At 40.1% G+C, this 21,975-nt stretch overlaps 1 protein-coding gene across 2 annotated transcripts in view; it reads left to right on the top strand.

Moving 5' to 3' along the window:
- Positions 1 to 21,975, top strand: part of rbbp8 (retinoblastoma binding protein 8) — a 128,630-nt gene that overhangs the window by 3,016 nt on the left and 103,639 nt on the right. Inside the window, exon 1 of one of the 2 annotated variants that reach the window (XM_073039152.1) lies at positions 6,619 to 6,652. The exons of the other annotated variant lie outside the window; for it this stretch is intronic. The gene's annotated coding sequence lies outside the window, so the exon portion shown is untranslated. Of the gene's footprint in view, positions 1 to 6,618; positions 6,653 to 21,975 lie in introns of those variants that run through there. 2 annotated transcript variants of the gene reach the window in all.

The following is a 21,975-nucleotide window of genomic DNA, read 5'->3' as shown; positions in this document are numbered from 1 at the left end:
CCTGTCCAGTCTCAGCTTCCTTAACCATACATATGAGATCTTTAAATGATTCCACATATCAGATGTGGACTTGTGCAACAACAGCTCCTCCCAATCTGTTCTCTCTGGCTCCTGCCCAATAAAATATAATTAGCCTTTCCCCAGTTTAGCACTTCTCTCTGAGGTTCAGTGGTATCCACAATTATCTTAAAACTTAGTACTGGTGAGTTGACCATCTGTATTGTCCATGTCTTCTGAACTGACCAGACTTGATCGAACAGTAAACTTCAGAAGAGATTGCAGTTTGTGCACTTTGGTGGGGGCTTTGATTAGGCCAGACAATGTGGTGAAAGATTTGAGATTAGTGCTGTGGCTAAGCATTTAGGTCTGCATTAATTCTCAGTTAGTGAAGTGCGAGTGCTATGTTAGAGGGTTAAAGCTTGATAACTTCAGGCAATATCCATGGAAGGAAATCAGCAGTTGAAATTTCAGGTCAAGACCCTTCATCTAGACTGGAAAGAAAGAAGAGAGTTCATATTTTTTTAAAAAGTGAGGGAAGGGATGGAGCAGGAGTTGGCAGGTAATAGGTGAGGTAGCAGGTAGATGAAGGAAAAAGAGAATTGGAATTATCAAGTCTGGTCAGTTCAGAAGCTGGGAGGTGATAGGTAGAAGTGATAAAGAGCTGAAGATGATGGCATGTTAGCACTATAACACATAATTCAGGCCTCAACTGGTGTATAATTCTGAAAGTGACACTGTAAGTGAGATCTGATTGTATTAGAGTACAGAAGAGACTTAAGATTTTCAGTGCTGAGAAATCTTGGCTGTGAGGAAAGATTGGATAGAATGATGTTGGGATGAGGTTATAGAGAAGGTTTATTTCTTGGCAGAAAGGTAGGTCATTGTGTCTTAAAATAATTGGTAGGGAGTGATTAGAGGGCAGATGTGTTATTTTTAGCCCCAACATGAGTATGGTGGGGGTTTAGATTTCAGTGTTGGAGTGTGGGTCATTGGAGACAAAAACTCATTGTTTAAACAAATACTGCATGTGCATGTAAAGCTGTGAACCACTGAGTTCGAGTCCAAGAGCTACAACATAGGATTAAGCTGGATTTCTTTTCTCGAGCTAATTGCATGAAGTGGGTTATTCAGGGTTTCTTTTGTTTATCCTGTGCTCTTGCAATTGAACTAGAAAAATGCTTTTCACTGAGGTTGACAGGATTTGATCCAAACTTTGTGTGCTGTCTGCATGGACTTTGTATGTTTTACCTGTGACCACTTGGGATCCCAACAGGTACTCAGTCCAGTTTTCTCCTCTTTCCCCAGGAATGTGCTAGTTGGTTAATTGGCTGCTCCAAATTACCAACACACGAAAGTCTGCAGATGTTGGAAATCCCAAGTGCATGCACAAAATGCTGCAGCATCTATGGAAATCAATAAAATACTCTAAATTTTTCCCTCAGTGTAGCTAAGTCATGTGAAGTTAATGGGATCCAGGGGAGTAAGGTGATGCTGGGAGCCATTGTGCACCCAGAGGATAAATGGTCTTCTGCATTGTATTAAGTAAGTAATTTGATGTTTAAGATGTCCATGTATCCAATAAACCTATTAGAATATTAATCTTATTTGTCATAACCAAAATAAAATGCAAATCAAAGGAGGCTCTGCTGAAACTGCAGGTTCTCCCCAGTTTATGAACACCCAACTTGTGTTCCTTGCATACGAATAAGCATTTGGAAGACTGGCAGGATCGATTTGCTGACAGTTACCATGTGAGAGTTTGCTTCTCGGACACATTTCTGACTTGCAAACTATTTGGGTTGTGAGCAGTTCACAGGCCTGTTGTAACCCAGGGAGGACCTGTACAATAGTCAACAAAACTATCATTGAATTTGCCTCAAGTTTTGATCTCAGAAGTGTAAAAGAGTTCTTATAGCATTTGAGGCACTGTAGAGTGTAGCTTCTTGTAACTAATGAGAATGAAGAAATATTACTTTAAAAAATTTTAAAAGATGTGTCTGTGAGGTGATGGAATTTTAATGTCAATCTGTAAGAAATGGGAGCTTAAGTGGGTCATTTGGTCTTTCAACCCTCATCTGCCATTCACCAAGATCATGATTCATTTTATATTAGTGTTATTTTCCATCACTATCACCATATCTCATATTATTTTATTACCTGGAAATCTATCAGTCTCTATTTTGAATGAGCTTAATAACTAAACCTTTACAGTCCTTGAATGTAAGAACATTCTAAATGTTCATCGTAGTCTGAGTGAAGACATTTTTTCTCATGTCAATTCTAAATAATTTAACCCTGATTCTCAAATGGTGTCCACTACACCAAGACTGCTTAGCCAGGAATAGCATTTGCTCTATATCCAGTTTGTCAAGTCCTTTTGAGAGGGTTGGGGTGTGGCAATGAAAACTGGTTGAGATCTCTCTCATTCGTCTAAGCACTAAAGAATACAGTTTGAGTCCACTCAATTTCTAGCCATCCACAGAACTAGTTTAGTGAATCTTTTCTGCACTGCTTCCATGTTGTGCATATCTTTTCAGGGTGTGGTGAGCAAAACAGGACACAATACTCTTGGTGCAGAATCATCAAGGACCTAATCAAATTGTCTTGTTACAAAGGCTTAACCTGCCATTGGACATCCCATTTGTGTGCTGCACCTGATTTTTTATCTTTGTTCACTTGTGTATGGGCACACCCATTTCCTTTTGAACATCATCGCTACCCATTCACTCACCAGTTAACATTCTTTGTATATCTGGTGTGCACCAAATGGGAGACCTCACATTTCCCATATTATTTTCTATCTACCATATTCTTGTCTATTCAGTCAGTTTGTCCCAGTCCATTTGAAGCCCCTTTATATCTTCTTAGATACTTAGAAATTGATATATTTTCCCCTCAACCCCTTTGTTTATTTTGGGTTGAAAGTCGCTGGAGCCCAAAAGTCACGGTCTGTGAACAGTTTGTTTGTTTTCACTCTTTGCTTTCTAGTAACAGTTCAATGTTATGTCAGAATATTAACTCTGACTAACTGTGTTCGTACCTTGTGGAACTTTCAAAAATCTTCCAAGCATACAAGTGCATCACAGTTCCTATTTAGTTGTAGTGTGTGAAGGACAAGGCCACATTATTACTAGGTTCAAAATTGGTCATTGTACAGTTGACCTGCTGTTTATCTTTGTTCTTTATAAAACTGTATAATAGTACTTCTTTAGTGTGCAGCTATATAGTTGGTGTGATCCTGGATCCTTTGGGTCACTAGGATCCAGGAACTAGCTACCTAGCGGATGCAAATCATTACAGTAAAAGATACTTAGATATCCATTTCTTCTGTGTTAGCCTGCAGGGCAATGGTCAGAAAAAAGAAATAAGATTAAAAAGGAGAGATTGAATATCGCCTTTTACCTGTACACTTGATGATTTATTTGTTTAGAGATGCAGTATGGAATAGGCCCTTTTGACCCAGCAAGTCACACTGGCCAGCTACCCACCTATTTAATCCTAGCCTAATCATAGGGCAATTTATAATGACCAATTAACTTAGCGATTAATTTTCTACCTGTGGTTGTTAGTAACTCATGTTAAATCTGAGGCATGTGCAAAGCAACAGCCCAGTCCATCACAGGCAAAGCTCTTCCCACCAATCAGCATATCTACAATGCGCACTGCCACAGGAAAGCAGCATCCATCAAGGACTACCACTGTCTAGGCCATGCTGTCTTCTCACTGCTGCCATCAGCAAGGAGGTATAGATAGCAGCCTTAGGTTCCACACGGTCACGTTTAGGAGCAGTTATTGCCCTTCAGTCATCATGCTGCTGAACCAGTGTGGATAACTTCACTCACCTCCACACTGAACTGATTCCACAACCTGCAGACTCACTTTCAAGAACTCTACAACTCATGTTCTCATTTTTTTTGTTTGTTTATTTAAAAGATTTTCTTCTTGTGCACATTGGTTGTCAGACTTCGTGTGTACTTTTGTTATTGTTTCTATTGTGTTTCTTTGTTCTACAGTGAATATCTGCAAAAAATGATTCTCAGGGTAGTATATCGTGACATATACATACTTTGATAATAAATTTACTTTGCACTTTACCAAAGTAAATTTTATTATCAGAGTACATACATGACACTGTGTACAATCCTAAGACACTTTTTGTGGGCATACAGGTGTCCCCCGTTTTTCGAACGTTCGCTTTATGACACTTGCTGTTACGAAAGACCTACATTAGTACCTGTTTTCGCTAACCAAAGAGGATTTTCGCTTTTACGAAAAAGACACCCGCTTTAAAAAGCGGGTCTTGCAAAAAGGCTATCCCCTTCTCACAATTCCTCCGTCTCCGCCGCATCTGCTCTCAGGATGAGGCTTTTCTTTCCAGGACGAAGGAGATGTCTTCCTTTTTTAAGCAAAGGGGCTTCCCTTCGTCCACCATCAACTCTGCTCTCAAATGCATCTCTCCCATTTCCCGCACATCTGCCCTCACCCCATCCACCCGCCACCCCACTCGGGATAGGGTTCCCCTTGTCCTTACCTACCACCTCACCAGCCTCCAGGTCCAACATATAATTCTCCGTAACTTCCGCCACCTCCAACGGGATCCCATTACCAAACACATTTTTCCTTCACCCCCCTTCTGCTTTTCGCAGGGATCGCTCCCTATGCGACTCCCTTGTCCACTCGTCCCCCCCATCCCTTCCCACCGATCTCCCTCCTAGCACTTATCCTTGTAAATGGAACAAGTGCTACTCCTGCCCTTACACTTCCTCCCTCACCACCATTCAGGGCCCCAGACAGTCCTTCCAGGTGAGGCAACACTTCACCTGTGAGTCGGTTGGTGTGGTATACTGTGTCCGGTGCTCCCGGTGTGGCCTTTTATATATTGGTGAGACCTGACGCAGACTGGGAGACCATTTCGCTGAACACCTACGCTCGGTCCACCAGAAAAAGCAGGATCTCCCAGTGGCCACACATTTTAATTCCACATCCCATTCACATTCTGATATGTCTATCCATGGCCTCCTCTATTGTCAAAATGAATCCAAATTCAGGTTGGAGGAACAACACCTTATATACCAGCTGGGTAGCCTCCAACCTGATGGCATGAACATTGACTTCTCTAACTTCTGTTAATGCTCCTCCTCCCCTTCTTACCCCATCCCTGACATACTTAGTTCTTTGCCTGTTCTCCATCTCCCTCTGGTGCTCCCCCCCCCCTTCTTTCTCCTGAGGCCTCCCGTCCCATGATCCTTTCCCTTCTCCAGCTCTGTATCACTTTCGCCAATCACCTTTCCAGCTCTTAGCTTCATCCCACCCCCTCCGGTCTACTCCTATCATTTCGCATTTCCCCCTCCCCCCTCTACTTTCAAATCTCTTACTATCTTTCCTTTCGGTTAGTCCTGACGAAGGGTCTTGGCCGGAAACGTCGACATTGCTTCTCCCTATAGATGCTGCCTGGCCTGCTGTGTTCTACCAGCATTTTGTGTGTGTTGTTGTTTCACCCGCTTTATACGTGTGTTTACCCCGAGAAAGACTACAATGACCGTGAAACCTTGTGCAGGCAGTTGTTTGCGCATGCGTGTACATGCATACGCACGTGCGTATGTATGCATGTACATACGTAGGCGTGTACATGCTGTTTTTTTTTCTCCAAATTGACTTTGGCTCGCTGTCTTCCTGATTTTGATAAGTGAAACTACACCGTACAAACAATATTTCTACTTTATATAGGGCGTATATTTATCATATCATTCCTGCTTTTACTATATGTTAGTGTTATTTAGTTTGATTTGGTAGGTTATTTTTTGGGTCTGGGAACGCTCAGAAAATTATCCAATATAAATTAACGGTAATTGCTTCTTCGCTTTACGACATTTCGGATTACAAAAGGTTTCATAGGAACGCTCTACCTTCTGATTGGGGGGGGGGGGGTGGGGGGAACCTGTACTTAGCAAATCTATAGAACAGTAACTGTAACCAGGATCTGTAAACCTGCTGAAGGGTCTCAGCCCAAAACGTCGACTGTACTCTTTGCTATAGATGCTGCCTGGCCTGCTGAGTTCTTCCAGCATTTTGTGTATGTTGCTCTGTAAACTGTACACATCAGGAACTGTAATCTGTAAATAAATTGTGCAAATGCAGATAATAATATAAATGAATAACGAGCATGAAATTACAAGATAAATGCATTCTTAAATGAATATAGTTATCCCTTTTTGTTCAAAAGCCTGATAGTTGACTATTCTTGAACCTGGTAGCGTGAGTCCTGAGGTACTCGTATTTAATTTGGCTTTAATCTAGGTATTTTTGTAGATGCTAGTGTATGAGGAACTGAGTGAAATTTGAGTATCAGTTAAATTGAAGAGCTCAATTTGGTTTGCAGAGTTACTTAATTGGAATCATGATATTGCAATATGAAAAGGAAACATAGTTCTGTTTGTTTAAGTGACTGTGAGCTGTGACATTATCAAAATCTGAACACTCAGTCCAAAATCTAAAGACCAGTGTTGAAATGTAACAAAATAATATATGTATAAACCAAACTCAATTGATACTTAGAGATTATTTTTGCATTATTTGTTGCAGAGGGGTTTGCTGGCTACATTCAAGACCTGAGAAACAAGTGGGTGTTGGTTTTAATTGAGAGTTTTAACAGGTTTGTGCTCTAACTTAAGAATTTCAAATTGACTTCACTGTAGGTGGATTATTAATTTATATAAAATTTATTCCAAATTATTTTTTTCACAAGTGTTGTGTGAAATTTAAAACAAAGCCTGTTAGAAGTCAGTTAAAAATGTAAGAAACTTCCATATTTGCCTTTCCATTACTGAGACAGGATGGGGATGCCTGTGTTGTATGCTTGTGCAGTACAATGGATGTATTTAATATTTAAGTGCCTCATTTCAGAGTTACTGTGGGAAGGTGGCTGCTCCATGTAGTGTTATACAATATATTGAAGGTAATATCGAAAAATAAGTACCGGGTAAGGTAATGCAATAATTACCAAATTTCCAGATGTATCCTTCTTCAGGATTCTAATTAAAACAGGACAGTGGAAAATTACGATTGCTGCCGCAGACCACTAGATTTTCCTGCTTTTAGAAACTACTGTACATGGAAAACAAGTGTTCAGTTCTCTTGAACAGCTGTTGATGGCTCTGGGCCTGTATTCACTGGAATTCAGAAGAATGAGGAGTGACTCGTTGAAACCCATCGAATGGCGAAAGGCCTCCATTGAATGGATGTGGCGAGGATGTTTCCTATGGTGGGAGTGTCTAGGACCGGAGAACACAGCCTCAGGATTCTTTTAGAATGGAGATGAGGAGGAATTTCTTTAGCCAAGGAATGGTGAAACTGGAATTTTTTGCCACAGGCAGCTGTGGAGGCCAACTCATTTCATATTTAAGGCAGAGATTGATAGATTCTTGATTATTCAGGTCCTGAAGAGATACAGGGGGAAGGCAGGAGATTGGGGCTCAGAGGGAAAATGGTTCAGCCATGATGTAGTGTCGGAGCAGACTCAGTGGGCCAAATGGCCTAATTCTGGTCCAATGTCTTATGGAAAAGTGCTTTTTTTTAACAGAACAGAGTTTTTTTTACTGTTAGGTATTTGATCATGTCTTCTTTGGCTCTCCATTGATTTCGATGTTGACTGTGCTGAGAGTTTAGTCTCTGCAGGCACGTTTATGGGCCACAAGACCAACATTGGATCGGCACTGTCTCCCACATCGGTTGCATTTGTGATTTGACTGGTCTAGCACCGAATATCTGCGTTCATGACCTTTATATTTCTTCTGCCTTTTCTCCTCGATTGCTGGGTTTGACTTCGTGACAATGCAGCACCAACTTCTTCTGTCCAAAGCATCTTTCTCCCAGATGTTGACATTCATGTCAGTGTTCTTCATATGGCACTTGAGCACATGTTTGTAGCGCAGCTTCTGACCGCCATGCTTCCTCTTTCCTTCATGTAGCTCACCATAGAAAACAGCTTTGGGTAAACGATCATCACTCATTCTTGTGACATGACCAGTCCAACGCAGCTGAGAATCTGTGATGAGCGATTCTGTGCTGACTGTTCCAGCACGTTTGAGCACCTCCACATCTGGCCACTTGATGTGTAATATTTGGTGTAAATAACTGAGTTATGTCTTGGTCAATTTCTTGATGTGCTTCCGATACAATGTCATTGTTTCAGTTGAACAAAGCAGAGATGTACACTTTGACCTTGGTTGCCATTTTAATGTCATGGCGAGGCCAAAGTCGCTTCTGTATGTATACTGACTATGGATACAAATAAACTGGGTTGGCTGAAGTTTTTCAGATTAATGTCATCATAACTTTTAGAATCAACTCCTGAAGCAGTAGGGGAGAAATGATTTTCATTCAGCATTTACCCAAGTGACTTATGGGGCTAATGTGAAGATTTTAGATGTGTGTTTTATTGTGAAGGTTTTATTTTTAACATGTATTGACCAGGTCCTGATATTTTCTTACAATCTACTGAAATTTTAATCCTCTAGCCCCAAGTGCAATGGTTGACCTCAATGAAGATTCTGGCTTTTAATAAAGAATGTAATCTGAAGAACTATTTTTTAATCTGTTTTATCATAAAACTGTTTAAAATATTGTTAAGCCTGCTACTACCTCAGAATTTTTAAAAGAGAATTTACCATAAACTCCATCTTATTTTTGTCTAAAATTTATGGGGCCATTCTGTTACTAAGTGGTTTAACAGAGGAATCTGAGTGGGGGCTGTGGGATGCTGGTATACAAGATAGTTTGAGAGTAAACTATTAAGCTCAAGGGTATCTCATTTAAATAACTTAATACAGCATACACAAATGATGAATTAACAGTAATCGTAACTACAAAACTAGCTGTTGTTCTTCAGGAGGCAATAAGTGAATGGCAGGCGAGGTGGAAGGTGGCAAGGGCTGGGTGGATAGCCAGACTTTTTCCCCGGGTGAAAATGGCTAAATTGATGGGGCATAATTTTGAAGTGATTGGAGAAAAATATAGGGAGGATGTTAGAGGTAAGGTTTTTTTTTACTTCAAGAGTGGTGTGTGTGTGTGTATGTAGAACATGCTGCCATGGGTTGTGGAAATGTCAGATAAATTAGGAACATTTGAGAGACTCTTCGGCACATGGATGAGAGGAAAATAGGTATATGTAGGAGGGAAGGGTTAGATTGATGTTAGAGTAAGTTAAAGGTCCGGATAACTGCCTGGGCAAAAGGGACTGTGCTGTGCTGTAATGTTCTAGGTATGTTCTAAGATGGGTGACAGAAAGTCTTATTTAAAACCTCATGATTGAAGATATTTTTTAAAAAAACATATGGATCTTCAACCATTGGAATCATTTCTTCAATTACCATAGTGCATAGTATTGCTGCAGAGCATCTTAATCTTGACCTAATATGATTTTGAAAGGAAGAATTATTTGAATGGAAGGACTCGATGGAAATCTAATGGTTATTTGGATCCCAAGGATGTTGCCACAGGCCTGGAAAATTAAGTGGATTTTCTAAGAAATAGCAAGCTTCACAAAGCTTAATTATTGATGTATTTAAAACAAAATCTTTATGTTGGCCAGTGGAGGGTGCTGTGCAGTCATTGACAGTGTTATGCATACAGGAATAGAGAGAAACAAATTTATTAATAAGCAAGCTCCTAACTAGATTATTTGTTTTACTGAAAGAATAAATCCTGTCTTCATTAATTGTGCAATAGGAACACAAGAACAGACAGGGTTTCATTTAAAGTCTCTAAAATGCCAGACCCGTGAAGGAGCGGAGTTGGTTTGGTGCAGCACTGGAGTTTAAGTCTAGCTTTTTTTGTACGATCTCTTGTGTGGGACTTAAATTCCCTTCTGAGCCACAATTGAAGCTGAAGAGTAAAGTCTATATATTTATTTTATAAAGAAATAAGGAGTGTATTACTGGACTGTTGTATTGAATATTTTGTATAAAAATACATCACAATAACTAACTAGAATGTATTGACTCCAAGAAGCATTATAGCAGCTGATTAATGATTTAGGAACTCTTATTTTGGGGGTTCATAGTTTGTATCTAAATGTGTGAGGTGGCTGTTTTTAAAAATATGTGCATGGTATTAAAATAATTTATGGTGTAGCCTTGCATATAACATTTTGTTACAGATCATTCCATTTAACATACAGCAGAGTAATAGTTATTCAACCCTAATGGGGTCTGAAAGTATTTATCATCCATTGGCATCTCTTTACAGATGGTAAAATGAAAAAATGGTAAAATCGGTTTGTTATTGTCATATATATACCAAGATGCAATGAAAAATTGTTATGCATACCATTCATACATATCATTTCACTAGGTCAGGTCAGGACAGCTCATTCTTTTGTCTAATCACAAACAAGAGAAAATCTGCAAATGCTGGGAATCCAAGCAACACACACAAAATGCTGGAGGAACTCGGCAGGCCAGGCAGCACCTATGGAAAAGTGTACAGTCGACGTTTTGGGCCGAGACCCTTCAGCAGGACACTTGTCTTTCTTTTGTCTGTGCTTCTTTGCTCTGATTCCATTACTTTTCTCAGCCAGTGCGAGTCCTATGAGCAGAAAAGAACTGAACTCTAAGCCATGTTCTCTTGTCTAGCATGGGTTTAAGGGGTGAATAGCGTAGGTTGGGAATTCTTGCAACTTTTAAATTTGTAATTGGCTACATGAGGAATTTAAAGTGAGGGCAAGGTCAGGACTTCTGTGCATGTGTATATGGGAATTTTGAATGGTGGATGTGGAGAAATGCAATTAACTTCTTGCCATAATCTGCATTGCCCTTATTTTAGGTGTGCCACAGTTAAATGTATACAGTCCTGCCCTGTGTAAATTGCATGGTTACTGGCCATTTTCAAACCTGCCATTCAACATTGTTTTATTTCCCTCCATCATGCTAATGTTTATTTTGAAATAGTTTCTTTGTAGAGCATAGTGGAATCTTTGCAAGTATACCAAAAGGGATTAATTTTTAAAGTGAGACAGAAATTATTTAGTCTTGTCTTGATCCAGTGCAGATGCAGAGGGGAGAAGAGAGAATGTCTAGGGCAGGTAGGGTCTTTGATTGTACTACCTGTGTCCACAATTCGCTGGAGTTTCTTGTGGTCACGTGCACAGCAGTTGTGCATTCAGATAGGATGTTTTTTGTAGTGTTTAAACAAAAATTGGTAAGGGTCAACAGGGACATGCCAATTTTTTTTATTTCCTTCTCATGTTGCCCAGCCATTTTCAATGTACTATACATATGTGACCCAAAGTCTCTCCATTATATTCCTTTTGGAATCCAGTTGTGGGTTTGGGATGACAGTGTGCTGATTGGTTAGGGTGCCATGGTAGTGTTGCGGCTAGTGCAACGAATGCTATTGCAGATCGTGGTGTTGGAGTTCCAGTTCAATTGTCTGAAAGTACAAACTGTCTGAAAGGAGTTTGTACGTTTTTCTCATGACTGCATGGGTTCTCTCCAGCTTCCTCCCACAGTAAATTGTCCCGTGGTTTGGCGAGGGTTAAATAGGTGGGTTGCTGGGTGGCACAGCTCGATGGGCCAGAAGGGTCTGTTCTGCACTGAATCTCTAAATAAATAAAAATGGCTATGTCAAGTTATCAATCAATTTGTATGATTAAATACATGGAAAAATTTCTTCTAAGCAAGTTGCAAGTTTGATTTTTAAAAAATGGATGACAATTAAGGATAACAGCACATTTTTGGGTTATTGTATATATTCTCCCTGAGCCTCATTGGAAAAGGCCTGCCTGTACAGTTGGCCCTCCTTATCCGCGGATTCCGCATGCGCGGATTCAACCAACCGCCGATCGGGAAAACCCGTAAGTTCTCTCTCCAGTACTCTTTGTTTGAGCATGTACAGACTTTTTTCTTGTCATCATTTCCTAAACAATACAGTATAATATCTATTTACATAGCATTTACATTGTATTAGGTATAATAAGTAATCTGGAAATGACTTAAAAAGGACAGAAAGGACAGGCAGTCCCCGGGTTATGAATGAGTTCCGTTCCTGAGTCCGTCTTTAAGTCAGATTTGGAGTCATAACAGGTACATTCGGTATTATTTAGCTTCAGTTAGTCAGAAGTTTGTCTTAGTATATAGTACATATTTTACCTTTCTATGCATATAAAACACTTAAGAAACTTACGTATTTCAATAATTAAACCACTGCGTTTCTTAGTAATAATTGTAGCTTTCATTGGGGCAGTGCCTTTCACATACTCCATTAAAATCGTTCTGATCGTTGACCCACTGTAGCCTAACACTTTTCCAATGACCGATGGAGTTTTGCCTCTTTCCGATCGCTCTATTACTTCCACCTTATTTTCAATCGTGATTGTGATTATTTTCGTGAACAGAAACACCACGGATTCAGAGCTGCACCGCCAGGTCCTAATGTCCACCGCACTGATCATGTTAAATAAAGTCCGGGGTTCCACTGGGTCTTAAAGACCACCGCACTGAGACAAGTTAAATAAGGGACTTGTGCATCGTGTTTTTTGGTATCCACTGGGGGTCTTGGAACCAATCCCCCGCTGATAAGGAGAGCCGACTGTATTCAATTTACTACCTTACCATGTATACCTAGTGACTGAATTTTCCTAACTAACCTCTCATGCGGGACCTTGTCAAAGGCCTTACTGAAGTCCATGTAGACAACATCCACTGCCTTCCCTTCATCCACTTTCCCGGTAACCTCCTCGAAAAACTCAATAGATTGGTTAAATATGACCTACCACACACAAAGCCATGTTGACTCTCCCTAGTAAGTCCCTGGCTATCCAAATACTTGTAGATCCTATCTCTTAGTACTACTTCCAATAATTTACCTACTACTGACGTCAAACTTAATGGCCTATAATTTCCTGGTTGCTTTCTTAAAGCAATTATTATCATGTTCAAATGCTGTTTATGGTTTTAATGCTTTTTTTGCCCATTTACAAAGTATTTAACAGATGATCATGAAGAATATTCTTGCAGGTTCTGATTCTTTAAATCATTATTTTACCAATAAATTACAGAAGTATTAAAATTAGATGGCTAACAGGTGAATGAAAATTAAGTACATTTAGGAATATTCCCACAATGACAACCACCCATGCAGGAATGGTTCTTGATATCAACACTAAAAATACTTAACAATATTCCCTGCTCTATTTAGAGTAAACTCTATGCAGCCTTTTATTCTAACTTGGTTCAGTGAATTACCGTAGATGTCGGATTATAAGCCGCTACTTTTTTCCCACATTTTGAACAGCTTTGAACACTGCGGCCTTTACTATGGTGCGGCTAATGCATGATTTTTTTTCATGCCGCCAAAAACATTTTGCCTCGTAACAGTAGACCAATAAAATTGATGAGTAGTTCACAGAGGTCCAATGAAATTGTACGATAAATCAAGTGCACTTTCACAATTAAATTATTGTAAATCAGTCATTTGTACTCACCCTCATCAACATGGAAAACACTCGAAGAAAAGCATTGTGCTGCCTTTATGGCAGTTATTTAGTTTATAATATTTTCGCTTAGTAATTCATTTGTTAGTTAAAGTTAGAAGTGTTTTAACTATATTTGTTTTCTGTACTACATCCCGGGATGCTATGACGTCACACCCGGTTTCGCCGTGTCTTGTGGGAAATACCGGTTTGCGATAAACGGGAAGGCGGGGGCGAGCGGCGGAGCGGCGGAGCCAAAACGCTGCTTTTAAGTTAAAGGCGATCAATAACTTTTCCTGGTAGGCTGCAGTATATATATTTTTTACCAGTCGTTAGGAGATATTGGAATGTTGTTCAGTAAAAAAGTATACGCAACGTATATTTAAAAGTAGCCGCGTTACAGGCACGGTTCGAAAAAAAGCATTTGCAATATGTATTTGTTTATGTTACCATATGGATTTAATTAAAAGTTAAAAAATCCTCACGTGTAATATCTTTCTGTGTAAATATCTCATATTACAACGTGGGACACCTGTGGCCGAAAATCCGGTGCGGCTTGTACAAGTACAAAATTGATTTTATTTCTAAAATTAGAGCCAGCGGCTTTTAATCAGGTGCGCTCTGTAGTGCGAAATCTACGGTAGTCTCATTGCTACCGCTCTCCTTTGCCTCCAACATTGAAGTGTAATTTTTATTTCTTAGGAACTAGAACTAGGTGGAATGTTCAGGATGTTATCTGAACAGAGTATTGATTGTAGTTGGGTGTTACCATCTCCGATTTGTATTCTACAATTTGCCTATGTTCTTTAACTTGGTCTTTGATTACTTTGCCATGGTTGGACATGTTTAGATTTGAGAACAATTTTCAACTTTATCTTGCTGATTCACATTTGCGCTTTGCTTCTTTATAATTTATTTGCATTGCACCAAATATATTTATTCCACCCTTAGGAAAGTTTGTGCAAATCTTAGTTTTTTTTTTGTCTTGAACTAATTTAAATTCATTACCTGCACTAATCTGGGAGAACATCAAATTCTAATTGCTCTGTATTCCGTTCAGAATCAGGTTTAATATCACTGTCGTATGTCATGATATATGTTTTTTGGCAGCAGTGCAATGCTTGTCCTAGCATGCAAAGTCTGCTCCAGAGGACTGGGTGGATGAGATCTATAGTGAGATCCAGCAGCCAGGAAGGCAGTACTGCAGTGCTCCATGGAGACTGAAGTGTGTGACATGGCTTAGGAGCCATTATGGTCATCCACTGCAACCAAGGGAGACCCCAATTTGTGACACTTGTTTGTAACACTGGACCCAGGCTCTGAGATCAAGAAAGTGGAACTGCCCCAGTTCCTCTTTAATTACTCTCCTGCATAGGTTTCCTGTCATCATTGGACACGACTGACTTAATCACTACATTGCAATAAATAAAACTATAAATTACAATATAAAGTATATACATACATTTATTTAAATATATATAAATTAAATTAAATAGTAGTGCAAAAAGAGCGGGGGGTGGAAATACTGAAGTAGTGTAAATGTCTTTATTGTCCATTGAGAAATCTGATGGCAGTGTTTGAATCATCTGAATGTGAATGTGTATGCTGTTGAAAAAAAATTGTTTTATTCAGATATTTATCTTTGTTGTATTTCATTATAGGTAGAAGGGAAATAAAAGTAACAATTCTGTAATATAAATGCAGGGAGTACTTGCTATGTGAGGCAGCATGCATGGAGAGAAAGCAATGTTTCAGGTCATCAGTGTTTGTCTATTTTATCCTTCAACTACATTCCCATTTTCAATGTATGCTCTCCCAATGCATGTTAATGTCTCAGTATTTGTCTGTTCTTCATAAATCGCCTTCCTAGCTTCTGCCCGTACGGGGATAAATACTGACTGTTCCCGAGAATACAAGTCCATGCACAAGTCATTAGTTAATTTTGGGGAACTTTGGTGATGGATGATTTTTCAAATGTACCTCAGTGCTTATCCAGGAGAAAATAGCTCACTGCTGTACCAATGACTGTGTGGCTAGGCACAGTTCAAATGCCATCTATAAATTTGCCAATAACACAACTATTGTTGGCAAAATTTTAGATGGTGACAAGGAGGCATATAGGAGTGAGATAGATCCGCTGGTTGAATGGTGTTGCAGCAACCACCTTGCACTCAATATTAGTAAGACCAAGGACTTTAGTAAGATTGGAGACTGCAGGAAGGGTAAGTCAAGGGAACACACACCATTCCTCACAGAGGGATCAGAAGTGGAAAGGATGAGCAGTTTCAAGTTCCTGGGTGTCAACATCTCTGAGGATCTATCCTGTGCCCAAAATACTGATGCAATTACAAAGAATGTACAATGGTGGCTATATTTTATCAGGAATTTGAAGAGAATTTGTATGTCACCCAAGACACCCACAAATGTCCACGTGGTGAGCATTCTAACTGGTTGCATCAACATCTGGTATGGAGGGGGACTGCACAGGATCAGAAAAAGTTGCAGGAAGTTGTAAACTTCAGCCAGCTTCATCATTGGCACCAGCCTCCCCAGCATTGAGGACATCTTCAAAAGGTGGCATCCATCATTAAGGGCCCTATCACCCAGGACATGCCCGATTCTCATTGCCACCTTCAAGGAAGAGGTACAGCAGCTTGAAGACTCATACTCAAAGTTTCAGGAGCAGCTTTCCCACATCCATCAGATTTCTAAATGGACAATGAACCAATTCAGTTTTTGTTCTTTCTTTTTGCATAACATTTAATTTATTTTTTATATATGCTAGTTTTTATTACTATGTATTGACTGTACTGCTGCAAAACAACATGTTTCATGACATATGCCAGAGATATTAAATCTGATTTGAAAATAAGCAATATAGCATGCTCTCAGCCATCCATCATTTATCGGGTACCATTTGCATGAGTGCTGCATGAGAATTGCACAAAGAATAGTTGTACATCACATAGTTGCATTCTGTGCACAAATTTATAACAGAATTACCCGTAACATTTTAAATTAACAGTGTTTTGCACAATAAAATTCTATATATTTAGGCTAAACAGTGTTAATGTCAAATACAGACAACTGCACATTAATGCTACTTGGGTTACAGAAATTTACTCTTCCAGTGAATTAAAAATATAAAATGCAAAAGAAACAACAGATTTAGTCAGTTTTTATTTTCACTCAATAATGTGGGGCAATAAGATTTGGATGTGATGTCACCCGATTGATTGGTTTGTCATTCACAGCTGAGTCCTTCCTTTGCTATACTTCACTCAGTCCAAGGACAAGACATATGTTAGCAGATATCTTGGACTGCTGCGCTCTTCATCTATGAGTCATTTTCTCTGATGCGCTGCATTATGGGGTGCCATAGAATCAGAATCAGGTTTATTATCTCTGACATGTGCCACGATATTTGTTGTTTTGCAGCATAAATGCATTACCCCCTTCAATTCTTTCTGTACCTTCTAGATATTACTTAGTATAAGTGATAGTATACTGATGTATTGCACTAGACTGCTGCCACCGAACAACAACCTTCACAATGTATTTGAGTAATAATAGGCTTGATTCTGATTCTCTTGAGGTGATGGCTGATCATAGCCAATGTCATGAAAGGTGAAACCCATGTTCTAGGTAATAGAAATGGAGCACAAATTAGCTTCCCACACAAAATGCTGGAGCATTGCTCCCCTTTCTCAGAATGACTGGATTTGTAATGTCACTTAAACTACTTTGGCTTTGTTGTTGCTGTAACCCAGGGCTGTGTGCTCAGTCCACTGCTGTTCACTCTGCTGACCCACGACTGCTGCAACACACAGCTTGAACCACCTCACCAAGTTCGCCGATGACACGACCATGGTGGGTCTCATCAGCAAGAGCGACGAGTCAGCTTACACAGGGGGAGGTGCAGCGGCTAATGGACTGGTGCAGAGCCAACAACCTGTCTCTAAATGTGAGCAAAACAAAAGAGATGGTTGTTGACTTCAGGAGGGCACGGAACGACCACTCTCCGCTGAACATCGATGGCTCCTTAGTAGAGATCGTTAAGAACACCAAATTTCTTGGTGTTCACCTGGTGGAGAATCTCACCTGGTCCTTCAACACCAGCTCTGTAGCAAAGAAAGCCCAGCAGCATCTCTACTTTCTGCGAAGGCTGAGGAAAGTCCATCTCCCACCTCCCATCCTCATCACATTCTACAGAGGTTGTATTGAGAGCATCCTGAGCAACTGCATCACTGCCTGGTTTGGAAATTGCACCATCTCGGATCACAAGATCCTGTAGCATATAGTGAGGTCAGCTGAGAAGATCATCGGGGTCTCTCTTCCTGCCATTACAGACATTTACACCACATGCTGCATCCGCAAAGCAAGCAGCATTATGAAGGACCCCACGCACCCCTCATACAAACTCTTCTCCCTCCTGCCATCTGGGAAGATGCGCCAAAGAATTCGGGCTCTCACAACCAGACTATGTAACAGTTTCTTCCCCCAAGCCATCAGACTCCTTAATACCCAGAGTCTGAACTGACACCAACTTACTGCCCTCTACTGTGTCTATTGTCTTATCTATTATTTATTGTAATGCCTACACTGCTTTGTGCACTTTATGCAGTTCTTGGTAGGTCTGTAGACTAGTGTAGTTTTTTTTGTGTTGTTTTACGTAGTTCAGTGTAGTTTTTGTATTGTTTCATGTAGCACCATGGTCCTGAAAAACATTGTCTCATTTTTACTGTATACTGTACCAGCAGATATGGTTGAAATGACAGTAAAAAGTGACTTGACTTGAACCTGGCAGCCAAACTGCTCAGACTGTTGTCAGTCATGCCAAATAGTGCAGTTAAAAGTGCACCTAGGTGCACAGCTACTTAAGGTCATCCTGTACAGCTGTCTTCTGCCTTCACTGAAGTCAGTAGGTTTGTAGCAGCCAGGCCCCAGTCACTGGTGGCAGGATTGTACTGCCTATTTCTATTACATCAGGCATAGAAGTACAGAGATGGCCTATCAAGCTGACTAATGGTTGTATGCAATGCCTTATGATTCATTTTATAAATATTAAAATTTTGTGGTGGATTGTAGCTAAAATAAGGTGATGTCACCATAATCATAGTAAAATGGATCTTGGTGAACAGGGTACTAAGTGTGTATTGATAGCACTGTCAGGTGAGCTCCTTACCAAAATGAGCAGTCTAGATTATATTCTCTATTCCTAGCTTTGTGTTGGTGAGGTTGTGCCTTAATGGCTTAGGCATATTCTGACCCTTTAACATTGATTTGCAGCTGTTGGAATGAATGGGCTATAGACAAAATAGAACTGGGAGTAAAAGGTCGATGTTTCAGGCAGAGATGCTTCATCAGGTAGCATTTGTTTTTCTTACTCAAGATTTGCAGCATCTGCAGAATCTATTGAGTTCAAACCAGTGCTTTTGGTATTTCAGTACATGGACTGGAACATATTTAATTTAAGTGTTTTGGTAAATTATTAAAGTAATCTTTTTCATACTGAAATGGAAACTGGCCATTTACTAACACACTGATACTCTTGTGTCATTTGAGTGTAGTTCCTGTGTTGATTTTATTCTCAGGACGGTTATGAGCCTTGGTTTTACTGGATTATCTTATATGACAATATACAATATCTTATGTGGGTTATCTGGCTCTCCCTGACTATAAATTATTTTAATTTCCTCGTCATCTACAATGCTTCACTTCCGTGAATATTATCACAGTTCCATGTTCTCAAAGTTCAAAATAAATTTATTATCAAAGTATGTATATATCACCATATACAACCCCGAGATTTGTTTTCTTGTGGGAAGACTGTAAATCTAGGAAGCACAATAGAATCAACGAAAGACCACACCAGCAGTATGGACAAACAACCAATGCACAAAGGCAAACAAACGGTGCAAATACAAAAGAGATATAAAAAGAAATACTATGTAAGCTATAATAAATAAGCAATAAATATCAAAGACATGAAATGATGTGCCATTCAAAGTGAGTCCATAGGTTGTGGGAATAGTTCATTGATGGAGTGAGTGAAGTTACCCCTCTGGTTCAAGAGCATGATGTCTGAGGGGCAATCACTGTTCCAGAACCTGTTGGTGTGGGAACTGAGGGTCCTATACCACCTTCCAGAAGGCAGCATTGAGAAGAGAGCACAGCTTGGGTATTGGGGTTGAATGTTGCTTTCCTACGACAGCGCTCCATGTAGATGTGCTCAACGGTGGGGAGGGTGTTACCAAGGTTGTGTCCACTACTTTTTGTAGGATTTTCTCTTCAAGTGCATTGGTGTTTCCATACCAGGCTGTGATGCAACCAGTCAATAAACTCTCCACCACTCATCTATAGAAGTTTGTCAAAGACTTTGATGTCATACCAAATCTTCACAAATTCCCAAGGAAGTAAAGCTGCTGTTGTGCTTTCTTCGTGATTGCACTTATGTGCTGAGCCCAGGACAGATCCTCCGAAATGATAACACTGAGGAATTTAAAGTTGTTGACCCTTACCCCTATGATTTCCCTGAAGAGACTTTGTCATGGACTGCCACTTCCCTCCTGAAGTTAATAATCAGCTCCTTGGACTTGCTGTCCTTGAGTAAGAGGTTGTTGTAGTAGCACTTAGCCAGATTTTCAATCTCCCTCCTAAGTGCTGATTTGTCACCACCGTTGATTTGACTAATGACAATGTTATCATCAGCGAACTTAAGTATGACATTAGAACTGTGCTTAGCCTCTCGGTCATAAGTATAAAGTGAGTAGAGCAGGAGGCTAAGCACACATTCTTGTGATGCACCTGTGCTGATGGAGATCGTGGAGGAGATGTTGCCAATCTGAACTGAGTGGGGTTTTGTGATTGTACAGGTCAATATGGTTATAGGAGCTGTACTTGATCTGGAGGTGGGTACTGTTAACAAGACAGCCTGTTTCCACCTTTTTGTATCACTCTCCGTGCCTCAGCCCTTTTACTGTTAGGAAAACCTTGCACATCTATTACTTCCTGAAGTTGACAAGCCCACACTGTCCTGTTTTGTTCTACGTGCTTAAAGTAATCAGAAATTCTGTTATCTGTGATTGTACTGGCACCAAAATCAAAACAGAAATTGCTCAGCAAGTCAGGTCATATCTATGAGAAAAGAATTCCCTTGTCAGAATAAGTCTGACTTGAAACATTAGCTCTGTTTCTCTTCACACAGCCACAGTCTGACTGACCTTCTGAGTGGTTTCATCATTTTTTGTCTTTATTTTGGATGTTACAACATCTGCAAGCTTTTTGATTTTGACCTATTCTTTAAGCTAGTTCACTTCTGTGACCAAGTTTTGACATGCATCTCTTTTTGTAAATGTATCAATACTTAACACCATTTTAATGTACCTCTGTATGTTCCGCTCGTGTTAAAATATTTAATGAATTGTGTCACAGAGAAACAATTTGCATAGAATTAAATATAAATCACGGTGCAGATGTATATTACCTTGGTTTTAATATTTGTGCGGACGCATATTCCATACGTCTGGAATTCATGTCTGTTTTGTTTCCATGTTTTTGTCCCTCTCCTTTTAGCCACCTATCTGCCCTCCATGTGGTAATAAATTCCAGAGCTCCGCTGCCTCAGTTCATTATTTACATGTAATATATTCTCTATTCTAACATACGTATCAAATTGTAATATTCCTTGTGCTGGAAGTATCAATTACTGGAGACAGACAGCCAATATCTATCCTCTCCCATTTCACAATTTTAAAGTCCTCTTAAATTTCGCCTCATCACCCCCTTAAGATTGATTCCTTACAGTTGTCATAGCCCAGGGGGTTAGTGGGGATAAGCTGTCACTTCCTATTAAATGCTCCCTCTTACGTACATCTCAAACAGCCTCTGACAGCCAAGTTCAGCTCCTGCCTACATGTGTGGCTTAGCTTCTAGGCCTGGCAGAGCTATTTTTACTGACAGGAGAAGGGGAAAAGACCAGTTGCTTCGGGCAGATGGAGCTTCTCAGCCATGGTTGGGAGCTCATCAAGGAGAAGGAAAACTGGTCTCAAACTTCCGCTGCCTTGCGGCTATACCTACTCATGGGGAAGGTTTTTGGGAGTAAATCCTGAGGAAAATGTGGCGCTGGAATCCCTGAGGCAGTTCTACGGTAAGTTTAGTGCTGGCTGGCATCTCCTGTGACGCTGCTGGTGCTAAACTGTGTCAGACTCTGCCTTTCCTTTGAATTCCATCAGCTGCGTAGAGAGAGGGAGCCTGCTGCATGGGCACCAGCTTGCTCTCCATATTGTACTAGTCTGGCTTGCATATTATGTAGACAGCTAGGACGCAACATCCATGGTCGACCTTGACTAATGGAGGGCCTAATGACACTTGTCCCAATTTTCAAGACTTTCTTCTAATATATTGTATTTCATAGACTCACATTGTATGAAATGGACTCTTTTCCTCAACTTTCTTTGCCGACTGAGATTCCCCTCTTGCCCCATTTGCCTGCTTTGGCCTATTTC

The sequence above is a fragment of the Hemitrygon akajei genome, chromosome 1 (genome assembly GCF_048418815.1).
Source record: "Hemitrygon akajei chromosome 1, sHemAka1.3, whole genome shotgun sequence".
In the NCBI taxonomy this organism is placed as follows: domain Eukaryota; kingdom Metazoa; phylum Chordata; class Chondrichthyes; order Myliobatiformes; family Dasyatidae; genus Hemitrygon; species Hemitrygon akajei.
The sequence above is the reverse complement of the archived record's forward strand: the minus strand, read 5'-3'. Positions and strand labels throughout refer to the sequence as shown.